Raw genomic sequence first — 13,083 nt, 5'->3', positions numbered from 1 at the left:
GATGAACGTTTTGTAAGAGAGTGTTTTTTTTTAATATAATTCACCAATTATTTATAGTTAATACATGATATTTTTAGAAGCCCCAAATATTTTTCAAAGATTTGAAAATATCTTTCTGAAGGGAGGAATATAACTTTTTTGTTGATTTTTTTTTTTTTTAGGTCTATACCTTTTATTTAACATTAGTTTTGAAAATGAAAGCAACATTTAGTCTCTAGCTCAGTTGATAATTCCCTTTTTACATTCCTTTGCAATGTACACAAACTTTGTAAGATCTTTCAAAATATGAAATATTTACTCATAAGCTGGTGGAAAAGTGCCCTTGCTTGAATCCCTAGTTTTATCATGTAAGAGCAGTATTTGCTTTATGTTCAGAGAGTATATGCAGTTGTCAAATGTTGTAAATGGCATTAATTAGGTTTCTTTGTAGGTAAAGATTTAACAAAATGCTTCTGTGTAATAGAGGGTGTACGAGCATGTCGATGATCACGTATGTTCAATACTGTTGCTCTCTACAGACCAACTAATGGACAGAAAATGAAACAATTTTGACAATATCCAAGCAAAATTGTTTTTGAAAACAAGATTAGTTTTCAACATCTGACGTTTATCAGTTAGCACTTAACAGAGCAACTTGGCTGACCTTCATTTAATAGATTATCTCCATGATTTGTTGTTATATGCATATTTCTGTATTTAGTTCCCTATTCATACTTCAGTGAATGATGATGGTTGTCAGAATCTACAGTACAGTATACTACATTATTACCTTCCATATTTCCAAAAGTCCCTGAAATATAATAAAGCTGCAAATGTAACAATTTATTTCCTGTTAGCATGTGACTATGAACTACCTGCTTGTCATGTGATTAAGATAATTCGAAATGAGACCTAGTTTCATGATTACTGTTGTATTCTGACTGAATTGAATGTTCTACATAGCTCTCTGAATGCTTGAGTTATCCTGCAGTTTCTTCAATGGAGAATGAACTGAGATGCAAGTGCCACTTTTTAAAACAGATTTTTTCCATTAATTAGCCTTCTTATTTCCTTTTGTGAATTTTGATAAGATAAAGCGAATGATTACATCTTGTACAAATTGAAAATCTTGAAGTAACACGAAACACTTTTGAAGGTTTACTGATTTTCTTCCTTTTTACTCTGTTATTCCTGAAAAATTATTTACAGACTCAATTATTGTCAATTATTGTTCTGTGTTTGTTAAAATATTATAATTGTGGATTTAAGCTTGGAGAAACTGATGAATCTAGGGATCTTGGAGTTAGGGTGAATAGGCATTTGAAGTTCAAAGAAAACATTGCAATTATTCTATGTTGAAACAAACATTGATATGTAATGATAACGAAGTCATTTTGCTTCCTTAGAAAGCCTTGATATGACTACACCTGGAATACTGTAGATTTGGTCTCCTTGTCTGAGGGGATGAAGAGGATGCAGAAAGTATGAAAAGTCAAGTTACAAATATGTTTTGGATTATAGAATGTAGATTAAGAGGACAGATTTCGAGTGTGGATTGCAAAGCTGGTAAATAGGATAAAGGGGGGGGGGGTTCTGATAGAGGCGTTGAAACCTGAAAAAGTCTTATACGATATCGGTTGAACTTTTTCATTATATAGAAGTAGGTAGAGTACAAGGGGACATCTGTGGAAGTTAGTTTTTTGTGTGTGGTTAAAAAAGGTGAGCTAGATTTTTCTCTCGCAGAATGAGTGAGTGAGTGGAACAGTTTGCTTGTTGAAATGGTGAGTGCATCTAGTTTGAATGAGTTTATCAACTGATGTGGATGATTTATGTCCTCCTTGATGAGTTCTTGACTCCGTGGAGATCTCATGATGTTGATAGTAATAAACTGTTTTTGTTTTTTTTAACCAGTAAATGTGTAATAAATTTTGTTGGATATTTAATGTCTATATGGAATGTGAGTAGTGCTATCTTAAAAACATACCTTTCTGTGAAAATTTATCTACGTTCGTGTTTGTGCATTCGTATACATCTCTTGGCTGTGATAGTCGTCCTGTTGGCTGCAAACAGTATTAAATTTTTTATACTGAATAGGCAAGTTTGAACCTAGATATATAAATTCGCTGTGATAATTCACTTCAGTTTTCTAGAATTACATTTCTTCAGTCATTACGAAAAAAAAATTCTTCTGTATGGCAAAAAGGAAACTGTTCAGTAATTCTAAGATATGAGGTCTGACATAAAAAAAAAAAAAAAAAAGAGAGAGGCTGAGATTAACCCTATAGCTTGGGAATGGAGAGTGGGAGGGAAGAGACAAAGAGATGGTTATAGAGCATGTTCTAACCTGTCACTGTGAGACAAGGCTCAACTCCGTTGCTTTACTCGGTACGAGTAGATGCCTGTTCATATATATAGACATTTTCTAACTTCGGTCGGGAAAACGTTGGAGTGCAAAAGTAAACAGCATGTTAACATCAAGTTTCTTGTGAAACTGAAGAAATCTGAGACTTAAACTTTTCTATATTGACTGAGGCTTATGCTGAAGAGTGCATGTCTTGTGCAAACATTTTTGAATGCCACAAATGATTTTCGGAAGGCAGAGAAAGATGATGATCGTCCAGGCCACCAACACAGTAGTTACCGATGACAATGTTAAAAAAGTGCGAAATATGATTTGAAAAGACAAAAGATTGGGTGTTCGAGCTGTAGCTAAGAAAGTTCATTTGGATAGGGAAAGTGTTCGCATATTAATGGAAGAATTGAACATGAAAAATGGTTCCAGAAATGTTGTCAGATGAACAAAAAGAAATGTTGTAAAGAACTGTGTTTGGACCTTTTCCACCGCATTAAGGGTGAACCAGATTTCTTGAATTCGGTAATTGCTTGTGATGAAACTTTGATATTTACATATGATCCAGAAACCAATCGACAATCAATGCAGTGGAAGTCAGCAAAATCTCCAAGACCAAAAAAAGTATGTATGAGTCGTTTGAAGTTCAAGGCCACGTTGATTGTAGTTGATTTGCTCAATTTTTTAAATAAAGAGATACAGGCACAGTCTCATTTTTTTTGTGTCAGACCTCATAGATACTAAAAAAGAAATAGACAACTTTCTGAATTTAGCAACAAAAAATAATTTACAGAAAGTTGTCTTTTGAGGTTTCCGAAAGATATGTCCTTTTCCTGTAAAATGCCACATTTTTGTGGTGGGAGAATGATAGGTCATTTCTGAAAACTATACAATGATCATGTGAGTAAGGAAGTGAAAGGAAACTTGTATACGAGGTGTGGCTATTAAATAACAAGACTGGTTGCAAAAATGTGGTTTATTATTACAATTGTACAACTTAATTGTTATGCCCTTCAACATACTCCCCTCCTATCTATACACTGTTGCATACGAATTTGCCATGGTTGGAAGCAATGCTGCAAGTCATCAAGTGTTATCTGCTTCAGTACCACTGCCATTTTCTCCTTTACTTCATCCACTGACTGAAAATGGGTGCCCTTCAATGCAGATTTCAACTTTGGAAAAACGGTAAAAAGTCGCATGGAGCTAAGTCCGGCGAGTAAGGTGGATGGTCCAATGCTGGGATTGTCTTATCAGCCAGATACTGCCTTACCGATAGTGCACTGTGGGCTGGAATGTTGTCCTGATGGAGAATTCAAGCATTGTTCTTCCACAGATCAGGTCTCTTCTTCCTCACTCGTTCTCTCGGTGTTTGACTAGAACCTCAAGGTAATAATGTTGGTTAACTGTCTGACCCTCTGGTACCCATGTAACCATTGCCATGCCATTGATGAGGTAAAGGAGAAAACGGCAGCGCTACTGAAGCAGATAACACGTAATGACTTGCAGCACTGCTTCCAAACTGGAAAATTCGTATGCAGTTTTGTATAGATAGAGGAGGGAAGTATGTTGAAGGGGATAACAATTAAGTTGTACAATGGTAATAATAAACCACATTTTTGCAACCAGTCTCTTTATTTAATAGCCACACCTCGTATGATGAATGGTGAAATATATTACCAGAGATGGCTGGTGAATGGTGAAGGCTTTCAAATTTAGTCATGATATGTATGGAGCTCTGTGAGAGTTTGACTTCTCACTGAGTTTTCTGACTTTGCATATGCCCATAAATAATGCTGTTTATCATTTCAGGGAAATGTTTGAGATTTAGAGAAGGTGAACATCATAGCAATATTGCTTACAACTGGACAAAACGTGAGGCTTAACTATCTCTTCCAGTAACTATAATGTGGAGTAATTCATAATTATTATTATTGTTTGCAACCTCCATAGAACCAGCAGACTCATTGTGGGAGGTTCATTCAACTGACAACATAATTATTATACCAAATCTTAAAATCCTTAATATGTTAAAAGAAAATTTATCAGTTCATTTTAAAGATTTTATGGAATGATGAGAGATGGTCATTCCGTAAATTCTTTCATTTCTTTGAAATGAAAGAATTTACATTATTACTTTTCTTTACATTATTACTGATTATACTTAGTTATGAAACCAAAACTTATACTTGCATAAAGAAACAATTGTAAAATGATTCATAATTGTAAATTATGACTATTTTCACAATTGCAACTATCTATCTATCTATTCCTTCCATCTGATTCAGATGGAAGGAATAGATAGCTTGGGTCTCCTCCTAATGAGGAGTCCTGGTGAAATAATGCAGCTGGCATGCCACTCCTCTGCTGTATTCTTAATAGAGGTATTCATGACTGTAGTCCATGTGTGTTCATTGGGTCGGTTTGCCTGCTTGCAGGATGAAAAAACCACAACGGCAACATGTGTCAGTTATTTTTTTTAGTATTTTTAATTATGAAAGACAGTGAAAATCCAATTTTGCTATTAGGAAGAAATTTTGGTGTGTGCGAGTTGAATTATGAAGAGTGTTGAATAATTGCTAAATGTGCTTTAACAGATTTTGAGAAGATTTGGCAAAACTGAATTTGGATTGATGATATCCCTAACAATTCTCTAAATATACTTCATATGGTGTAGAACAGTATTTCTCAAACTTCATATATCCACGTACTCCTTCTTAAATTTTCATTATTACCAAGTACCCCCTAATTAATTAAAAATAAATTCACTAATTAATAAAAAAAACAATTAATTAAATTAAATAAATTATTTAATTTGAAATAGTAATTAAAAATTAAATATCTATTTTATTTGAATTTATATGTTCATGTAAACAAAAATTGTGATTTATTTTTAAATTTTGGTTCTCTAGAGATGTCAGACGACACACTCATCAATTTCATTTGATCCAGATGCAATATCAATGTTTTCTTGTTGCTTACAGCTACTTGTATTTGCTATATTGCTCTCTTTTGGGGGTTTTATAAATCCAATATTTAGCCAATGATCCATACATAAGAATTTGAAAGCTAAAAAAAAATACTGTATTTACTCGAATATAACTCTAACTTTTTTCCCAAAAGTAAAGCTAAAAAATTGTGTTGCGAGATACGTGTGGGAATTTTCGAAAACTAAAGTTTTCAGAAAAAAACTAAAAATTTGCGACTTACCAAGAAGCTCCTACTTGCTATCACTACTTTTGGCATCGGGAACAGTTTCTTTGTGTGCATCATCAAAGTCATCAACCCAAATAGTGTCATCTTCTTTCCCATTATTTCAAGCAAAAATCACCAGTAATTTACAAGACTTGAGATACATAGAGCAGCGAAGAACTGCATATGATTGGTGCTGTTTTAACAAAAGATTGCGTGAACCAAAGACAAATTAGCATTTCAACAGTTGAGTTGAAATGCTAATTCCCTTCAACCGAATTCCATAATATCTGAAACACATTCACTATTTATTTCATAGTTCTAACACGTTAACGACGGGGGTGGTGTCAAGCAAAACCATATGTTGCCGGTGGAACATATGGTTTTGCTTGGTCTACACAGCAGTTTCTGTTGGAGAGGGGATGCGATTCATTAGTTAATGCCATTTTATCCTGGTTGTCTCTAATTGCACTGTTTGTTGAAAAATATAATGACTCCTTTAATTATGCATAGCCAAAAATTGCCACGTACCCCCTAACGACCTTTCGCATACCACCGGGGTACGCGTACCACACTTTGAGAAACACTGGTGCAGAAGAACAATCAGGGTGATCAATGATTCATTTCACGCAAACTTCATCATTCTCTTCTGCTTCCATGCTTTACAAATATTACATGTTGTTCAATGAAATCAAAATTCAGTTTTGCCAAATCTTACCAAAACCTGTTAAAGCACATTTAGCAATTATTCAACACTCCTTCATAATTCCCTGGCTTTGCATGATTCCTGAAATTAAATACCATATACTAATGCTTCATGAAGAGGGCACTTTTCATTGAGTAAACATTGCATCACATTTGCGTTAATAGCCGAGGTGTGCTTCCAAAATACATAACCATTTGAAAAGATGTAAAGAGGCACAGCAGGTCAAATTCTTAGCATTCTAGTAATTTTAAACTGCTGAGAAGGTGAGGCTGGGTGAGCTCTGAGACAATAGCACCTAGAGACTGTGATTGGTTATTGTGTCAACCAATTCAATTTAATGTTGTCATTTGTCGTAAGTGGCCATTTTTGTTTTCTGAGTTTCATCTGTTTTGCATGCGAGAAGTGTGAACTGACGTGGTAGGCAAGTTCTTATATGTAATATAGACAAGTCTTTAATATATAATTTTCATACATTTATAACTTTTTTTGCCCATATTTACGATGAGAAACAGTGTTGACTATCTACTGAATGTCTCATTTTCTGCTAGAACTTTTGTAGATTGTATGGCTGTACTTGTCATTGTAAGTCTCATCCTTCTCTTCCAAATTTATGGAGCATGTGCAAAGATGCAACAATTGAGAGTGTGAGACACTTCTCTATTTCACAATACAGTGCAGTAGAATGGTTAACTGGATGTGAAGTGTGATCAAGACTTTTGTTGTTGTTGTTGACCTTGTTTATTATTCTCCAGAGAATAATAAATCATTTAACAACAGCAGTGCAAAAACATGAATGCTCCCAATCACATGTTCAATCATTTTTAAATATCAAGATGTTTGGAAAACAAAGAATTCACACTCTCATTGACAAACAAAGAAAATTGATGCTACCCATCATAAAGAATAGGTAAAGAAAAAATAGAGATATTTTAAAAATATTAATTAATGCTGTTTAGCTAACAAGGGCTTCCTTTGAGAGGTTGTTATGAGTGAAGATTCAACTAATCGAGGAAATTATATAGAATCCTTGTGCTCTGTGATGTGATCCTCTTTTCGACAGCCATTTAAAGGATTCAACTATATTTCAAGGAACTTCTTCCACAGTACAAAATGATATATTGTTAGCACTATATCTGATGTGGTCAAAGATGTTATTAAAAAAAAAAAAGAAATTGCTACTGCTACATTTGTGACCATGATTCTGGATGAAACATCTGATGTCATGTCAAAAACCGTTTTGTCCATAATGGGCAATTACACGAAAGGTTCATCGGATTTACAGACGTAAGTGATGATAGAGCATGTAGTAGTCTTTTTAAACGTGTTATAAACAATGCTGAAATGCTACGTGTGGTCTATTCTGCTCTATGGAGTTGAAACATGGGCATTGAAGGCGACAACCATCAAGAAAATCGAAGCCTTTGAGATGTGGCTATACAGAAGAATGCTAAAGATATCATGGACAGAAAAAATTACCAATGAAGATGTCTTAAAATCCATTGGCAAAGCTAAACATCTTGTACAAATAATCAAGAAACGAAAAACATCATATCTTGGCCACATCATGAGAAACAGCAAATACCAACTTCTACAAACTATTTTGATAGGAAGAATTGGTGGCAAAGGAACTAGAGGAAGAAAAAGAATATCATGGTTTGACAACATCAAGACGTGGACAGGAAAGAGCAGTGCACAACTGCTCAGATTAGCACAAGAGCGCAGTTTGTTCGCCAAGATGGTCGCTGACCTTCGATAGAAGATAGCACAATAAGAAGAAGAAGAATAAACAAAGTTAAGGAATTTAATATCAAGGACAAGTTAGTTGGCCAAACTTATGATGGTGCCTGTGTAATGATTAGCCATATTAATGGCTTACAGAGGAAAGTTATCGAGGCATATCCTTTATCAGTATTTACATGTTACTACGCCCACGTTTTGAATTTAGTTCTGAAGCATTGAGATTGTTTTTCCAAACTATCAGTGCATTGGCAGCATGTTTTCCTAAATCATCGAAAAGAATAAATGCTTTGCAAGATTTTGTTGCTGAAAAATGACCCTTTTTCACACCAACCAGATGGAACTTCCTGTTTAACAAGTCACAAAAATCAACTCATTGAATTTTTTGAACACATAGTGGAGAATTCTGGGGAATGGGATGTGGATGCTGTAATCGAAGCTCATGGTATAAAATTGGTAGAATTTAATTTTGCAATTCTTTTAAGATTTTCTAACAATTTTGTTGCTAGGAATTTTTTCAGTTTTAATTTAGTTATACTGATATCTTGAATAATATACTGCAAACTTCACATCTTATGATATATTACACTGTCGTAAAAAGAAAAAGTGCATGACACTATGAAGCATCTTAGGAATGCAAGGAACATTGAATTTATTTGATGATATTTGGGTTTCTATATCAAAGGAGAAGCATACAGTTGATGAGTTGAGACCCAAGAGATGAAAAGGACTGGAAGAGACGGAAAAAGAGCATGTCTTTGATTATACCAGGGAATAGTCGACTGCATGCCCCTGGAGATGGAAGAAAGATACTCTTCACTTTCGAAACTTGAATTTTTTTCAACTCCTTTTGTAGTGAAAGGTTTGGTCAGTATGCGAAGAAGTTTCCTGATGGTATTTTAGAAAACTTAAAGGATTTCTATGGCCCAGTTTTTGACTACATTTGCTTCAAAAATGAACTGAATGTACTATTTTCTTCTGAAGAATATGCCAGGAAACCAGTGCATCACCTATTAAAATTCATGCAAGAAAATCAACTTCAGGTTGCATTCAAGGAATTTATAAGTTAGCAGAACTTGTCATGTCGTTTCTGAGCTCTGCTACTACAGTCAAGCATTCTTTTTTCAGCTATGAAGAGAATAAATATGTGTTATAGAGGAACACAAACACAGGAAAGGCTGTGTGGCCTAAGCTTAATCGCTATTGAAAAGACATTGATAATGGAATTGAAGAAAAAACTTTCATTTTATGATGTGCTGACACAATTCCTAAAAGAAAAAACAGAAAATTGGAGCTTGTGTATAAATAAAGTAAGTAGAAAGAGTTATTTCAGCATTTCTTTGATTCAGTTCAGAAAAATGATAATTTCCCAATTGATTTCTGTGTGAATTATGTATGACATTATTTAAAAATTGTATCAAAATTCAAATTATCTTTTTTTCACTCTACTATTTGCTATTGATAATCTAACCTCGCCAAGAAGCGGCCCTTTGTTTCTCAGAAAAATGGCTTTCATGAAGCATAGCTATTGTTCATATGACCTTTATGCTTTCCATATTTAAAATTATATTAATGCATCATGTTCACACCTGGATGTCTGTAGTTTCTTTATTCTCTGGAGGGTACTAGCTTTTAGTATGTATGCCGCTTCCACATTGAGCAGTCACATTTTCACAAAGCTTGTATGGCATCTTAGTCCAACTTCCATGGTAGAATTTAATTTCTAAAATTAACATTTGTTAAGTGTCTGGATGATATTGAATATCTCAAATGCAGTTCAAACTGATTTCAAGTTATATTCATTTTTCTTTTCATAAATTGAGTGTTTCCTGTATTCAGTGGCTATATTACAAACAGCTGTTACACATATTTTCTGGAACTGAAAATTTGAAAGTGGATGTTAGGACAAATGTGTTTAATTAGGTGTTATGTTTAGTGCTACAATAAATCTGTTCTGTTTGCATGCCTGCGAGAGTGGTGTGTTTTTCCATTAAGTGTATCATTCAAGTTGTCTCATACTAATTGTTCCTAAATACAGAAATGTTAAATATTTGTTTAGTGTATTTAGTGATAAACAAAGCTAATTGTTTTTCTTGCTTGTGCAGTATAGCATCTGTTGAGGTTGGAAAGTTTTTTAATGGTATAGGGACATTTTTATTCTAGTCTTCGGAAACAACAGACACTAAAAATTTATCTATTCTTGAATAAAAATGAATACTTCTGTGTATTATAAGAAGCTGTTGATCTACAACAAAATACCATCATATGTAAGATTGATAAGACATAAGAGCCACTGACACACACACAAAAAAAAAAAAAAACTAATGAATGGAGGATTCCCAAAAGTATGAATAATTCTGATAATGATTGGATATTATGTATCCTATTATTGCATAAAATGTATACTGAATCTCAGTAAACAAAAGAAAATTCTTAGAAAATGGACCAAAATATACATAAACCAGAGAAATACACATAACATGCAAAACAAATTTTACGAGATGATTTGCTCCTCTTTCAAACCACATGTATTCCTGCCATGCCTAAATGAATCATGAGATCAACATTATTAGTTCAATGGATTAGCCACTCCATATAGTTTTTAACTAAACTACTAAATGTATTAGTGGCTGTTTCTTATTGGTTATTTATCCATTGCAAACAAATCTCTTTTCTTCTCCTTTTTTGAATTATGCCATCATAAATTCGCTTATTCATGTCTAGACTTTATAGGATAACATGCTATTCGCTCTACCCAGCAATTTATGGGATACACATATCACAGATGTTAATTATTAATAATTCGTTTGCCATTAATGAAAGTATTTCTACTTGCACTTATTCTATCCTTTCATTTCCCATTCTCACATGTGTTATACATAATGGTTCACATATTTTTACCTTTGAGTGATTCAAATATGCCAACCAAATAGAGCATTCTCCTTAATTGTTTTCTAATAAATCTGAAAACAGATCGTTCCCCTATGCAGATTTGGTTACAATTAATTGATCAAGTATTCAAAGTTATCCTACAGTTACTGTATTTTTCAATAGATAACATGTGCGTTATCTATATAAAAAAGTCTAAATTCGTTAAAAATGAACATGCGCTGTATACATTAGAAAGGTATGAGAGGTAAATCAAATGTAATAACAAAACTAAGGTAGAAGTATTACTTAATATTTATTGAACATTATACTATTCAAATCCAAAAAATTCTTCATTAGACTCAATATTGAAAGAATCGATTGTGTTAAAAATTTCGTTTTAGTATTTCTTCTGCTTCATAATCATTGTCACAGGACACCACTGCATTCCTTTGTGCTTTAATGAAACCATTTCTAATACGATTTTCACTTACAGCAGCCCAACTTTCTACAATCCACATAACTATATCTTTATATGACGTATGGATGCCATTCATCATCCAGTCTTCCCACTTAGCCTGCAAATTGTCTTTGAATGATTTATTTACTGCAAGATCAAGGTGTTGGAGTTTTTTGTTAAACCACCTGAATTGATGGAATACTTACAATTGTTTTAACTTCTGCTGTCGTGTCCAACACTAACAAAGATTTTGGATTGAAAAATGCCATTTTTCTCTTTTGCCACACATTCTTCAACAAAAATTTCATAACCTTGGAATTTATCCAACCTTTATCATTAGCAGTAACAATAATACCTTTGGAATCACAGACTTTTGGAACAGTCTTTCTTTTGAAAATCGCCATCGGTGGCAGTTTGGAACCATCTGCAGTTACGCAGAGAATCACAGTAAAGTTAGACCTTTCGTGCCCTGTTGTAGCAACTCTTTTGCTCCCTTCAGATTCACAGTCCTAGAACTAGGCATGTCAAAACTTATGAGAACCTCATCCATATTCTCAAAGTGACAAATATCAACCCCACACAAGTTTTCTCTCGGAAACAAACAAAATTTAGCTACTTTCACTTTCCAGTTGCACTGCAAATTTTGTCCGACACTAGTGGAGGAGCATACACTTGTTTTGTTTCTCTTCATAAATCCAAAAACCCAAGATGGATAGGCCTTGAAATCCTTCATATTATCGTTTTGTGCAATTCTTTTCAATTCCTGCAACACGTGGACAGTAGATATTCTCATACCTTTTTAGCTCTTTCACTAACAACCCAATCAAACAGTTTTTTTTTCCTATGGTTGGCCACAAGCACATTCTAAACCTCATAGCACGTTTCCTCGTATGTAAACATTTCAGGACTGTTTCAGCCGTTCGCCATTCATGAACACTACTTTCTCCAACACTGAACAATCTACCAGCTTCACAATTTCCTTTTTCCTTTGATACTTCTACACTTCAAGCTTGAACTGTGCTGTGTAGGATTTTCTCCTAGAAGTACTTCTGTCTTCCATGGGTAATTCAGATCTAATAACAAAATATAAACAAATAATGATTTACTTTATGAAATATTTTAAAACAGGATGTACGGAATACTGCTACTAGCAACACACATACTTTTAAAGAATTCCTCTGTCTGTACTGCCTAGCTCTACCGCTAGTTAGTACATGCGCGTTATCTATCAAAAAATATGGTAATTGCATTGGACCAATGCAATGTGTTATGCACTCTCAAAACTTTCATACATTGTTAAAAATGCAATCATACAGTCAAACTGACGTGAATTTTGTAACACGGGTTGCATAACCCATACGACAGCACACCTAACTGAAATGGGCACGTGACGCCACTGAGATAAAAATAAACATCTTGTATGAAGGAGACCCTAATTTCTTGGATGCTTAGGAGGCAACATTTCTAATATGTTTATGCCAAGAAGAGAGATCTTGTCCAGAGATTTAGATGCTGTTAAAACCAAAATTATAAGAAATAGGGTTGAGATTTTCTAGCATTGAAATTAACAAGGTTCTCAGAAACTAACTAAAGAATTAGAGATCAGAATTTAATGTTGTACAAATTGATGTTTTGGGGGTTTGTGTAGCGTAGAGTTTGTTAGATGAGGCTAGTATAGTGTATTGCTTCACAACTGTGGATTGAATTTACAGCCATCTGGAAAAGTTTGTTGATTAATAGCAGAAAGAGATTTGGTGTGTGTGTGTGAGATCGAGAGAGGGGAAATGTCCA

At 34.0% G+C, this 13,083-nt stretch overlaps 1 protein-coding gene across 2 annotated transcripts in view; it reads left to right on the top strand.

The window, feature by feature from the left end:
• The window catches only part of LOC150096621 (transcription initiation factor TFIID subunit 4B-like), a 383,016-nt gene that overhangs the window by 1,385 nt on the left and 368,548 nt on the right, over positions 1-13,083 (top strand). The window lies entirely within an intron of this gene.

This window comes from Typopeltis vanoorti, chromosome 18 (assembly GCF_054136105.1).
Source record: "Typopeltis vanoorti isolate ZY-2024b chromosome 18, IOZ_Tvanoo_1.0, whole genome shotgun sequence".
NCBI classification, from domain to species: domain Eukaryota; kingdom Metazoa; phylum Arthropoda; class Arachnida; order Uropygi; family Thelyphonidae; genus Typopeltis; species Typopeltis vanoorti.
The sequence above is the reverse complement of the archived record's forward strand: the minus strand, read 5'-3'. Positions and strand labels throughout refer to the sequence as shown.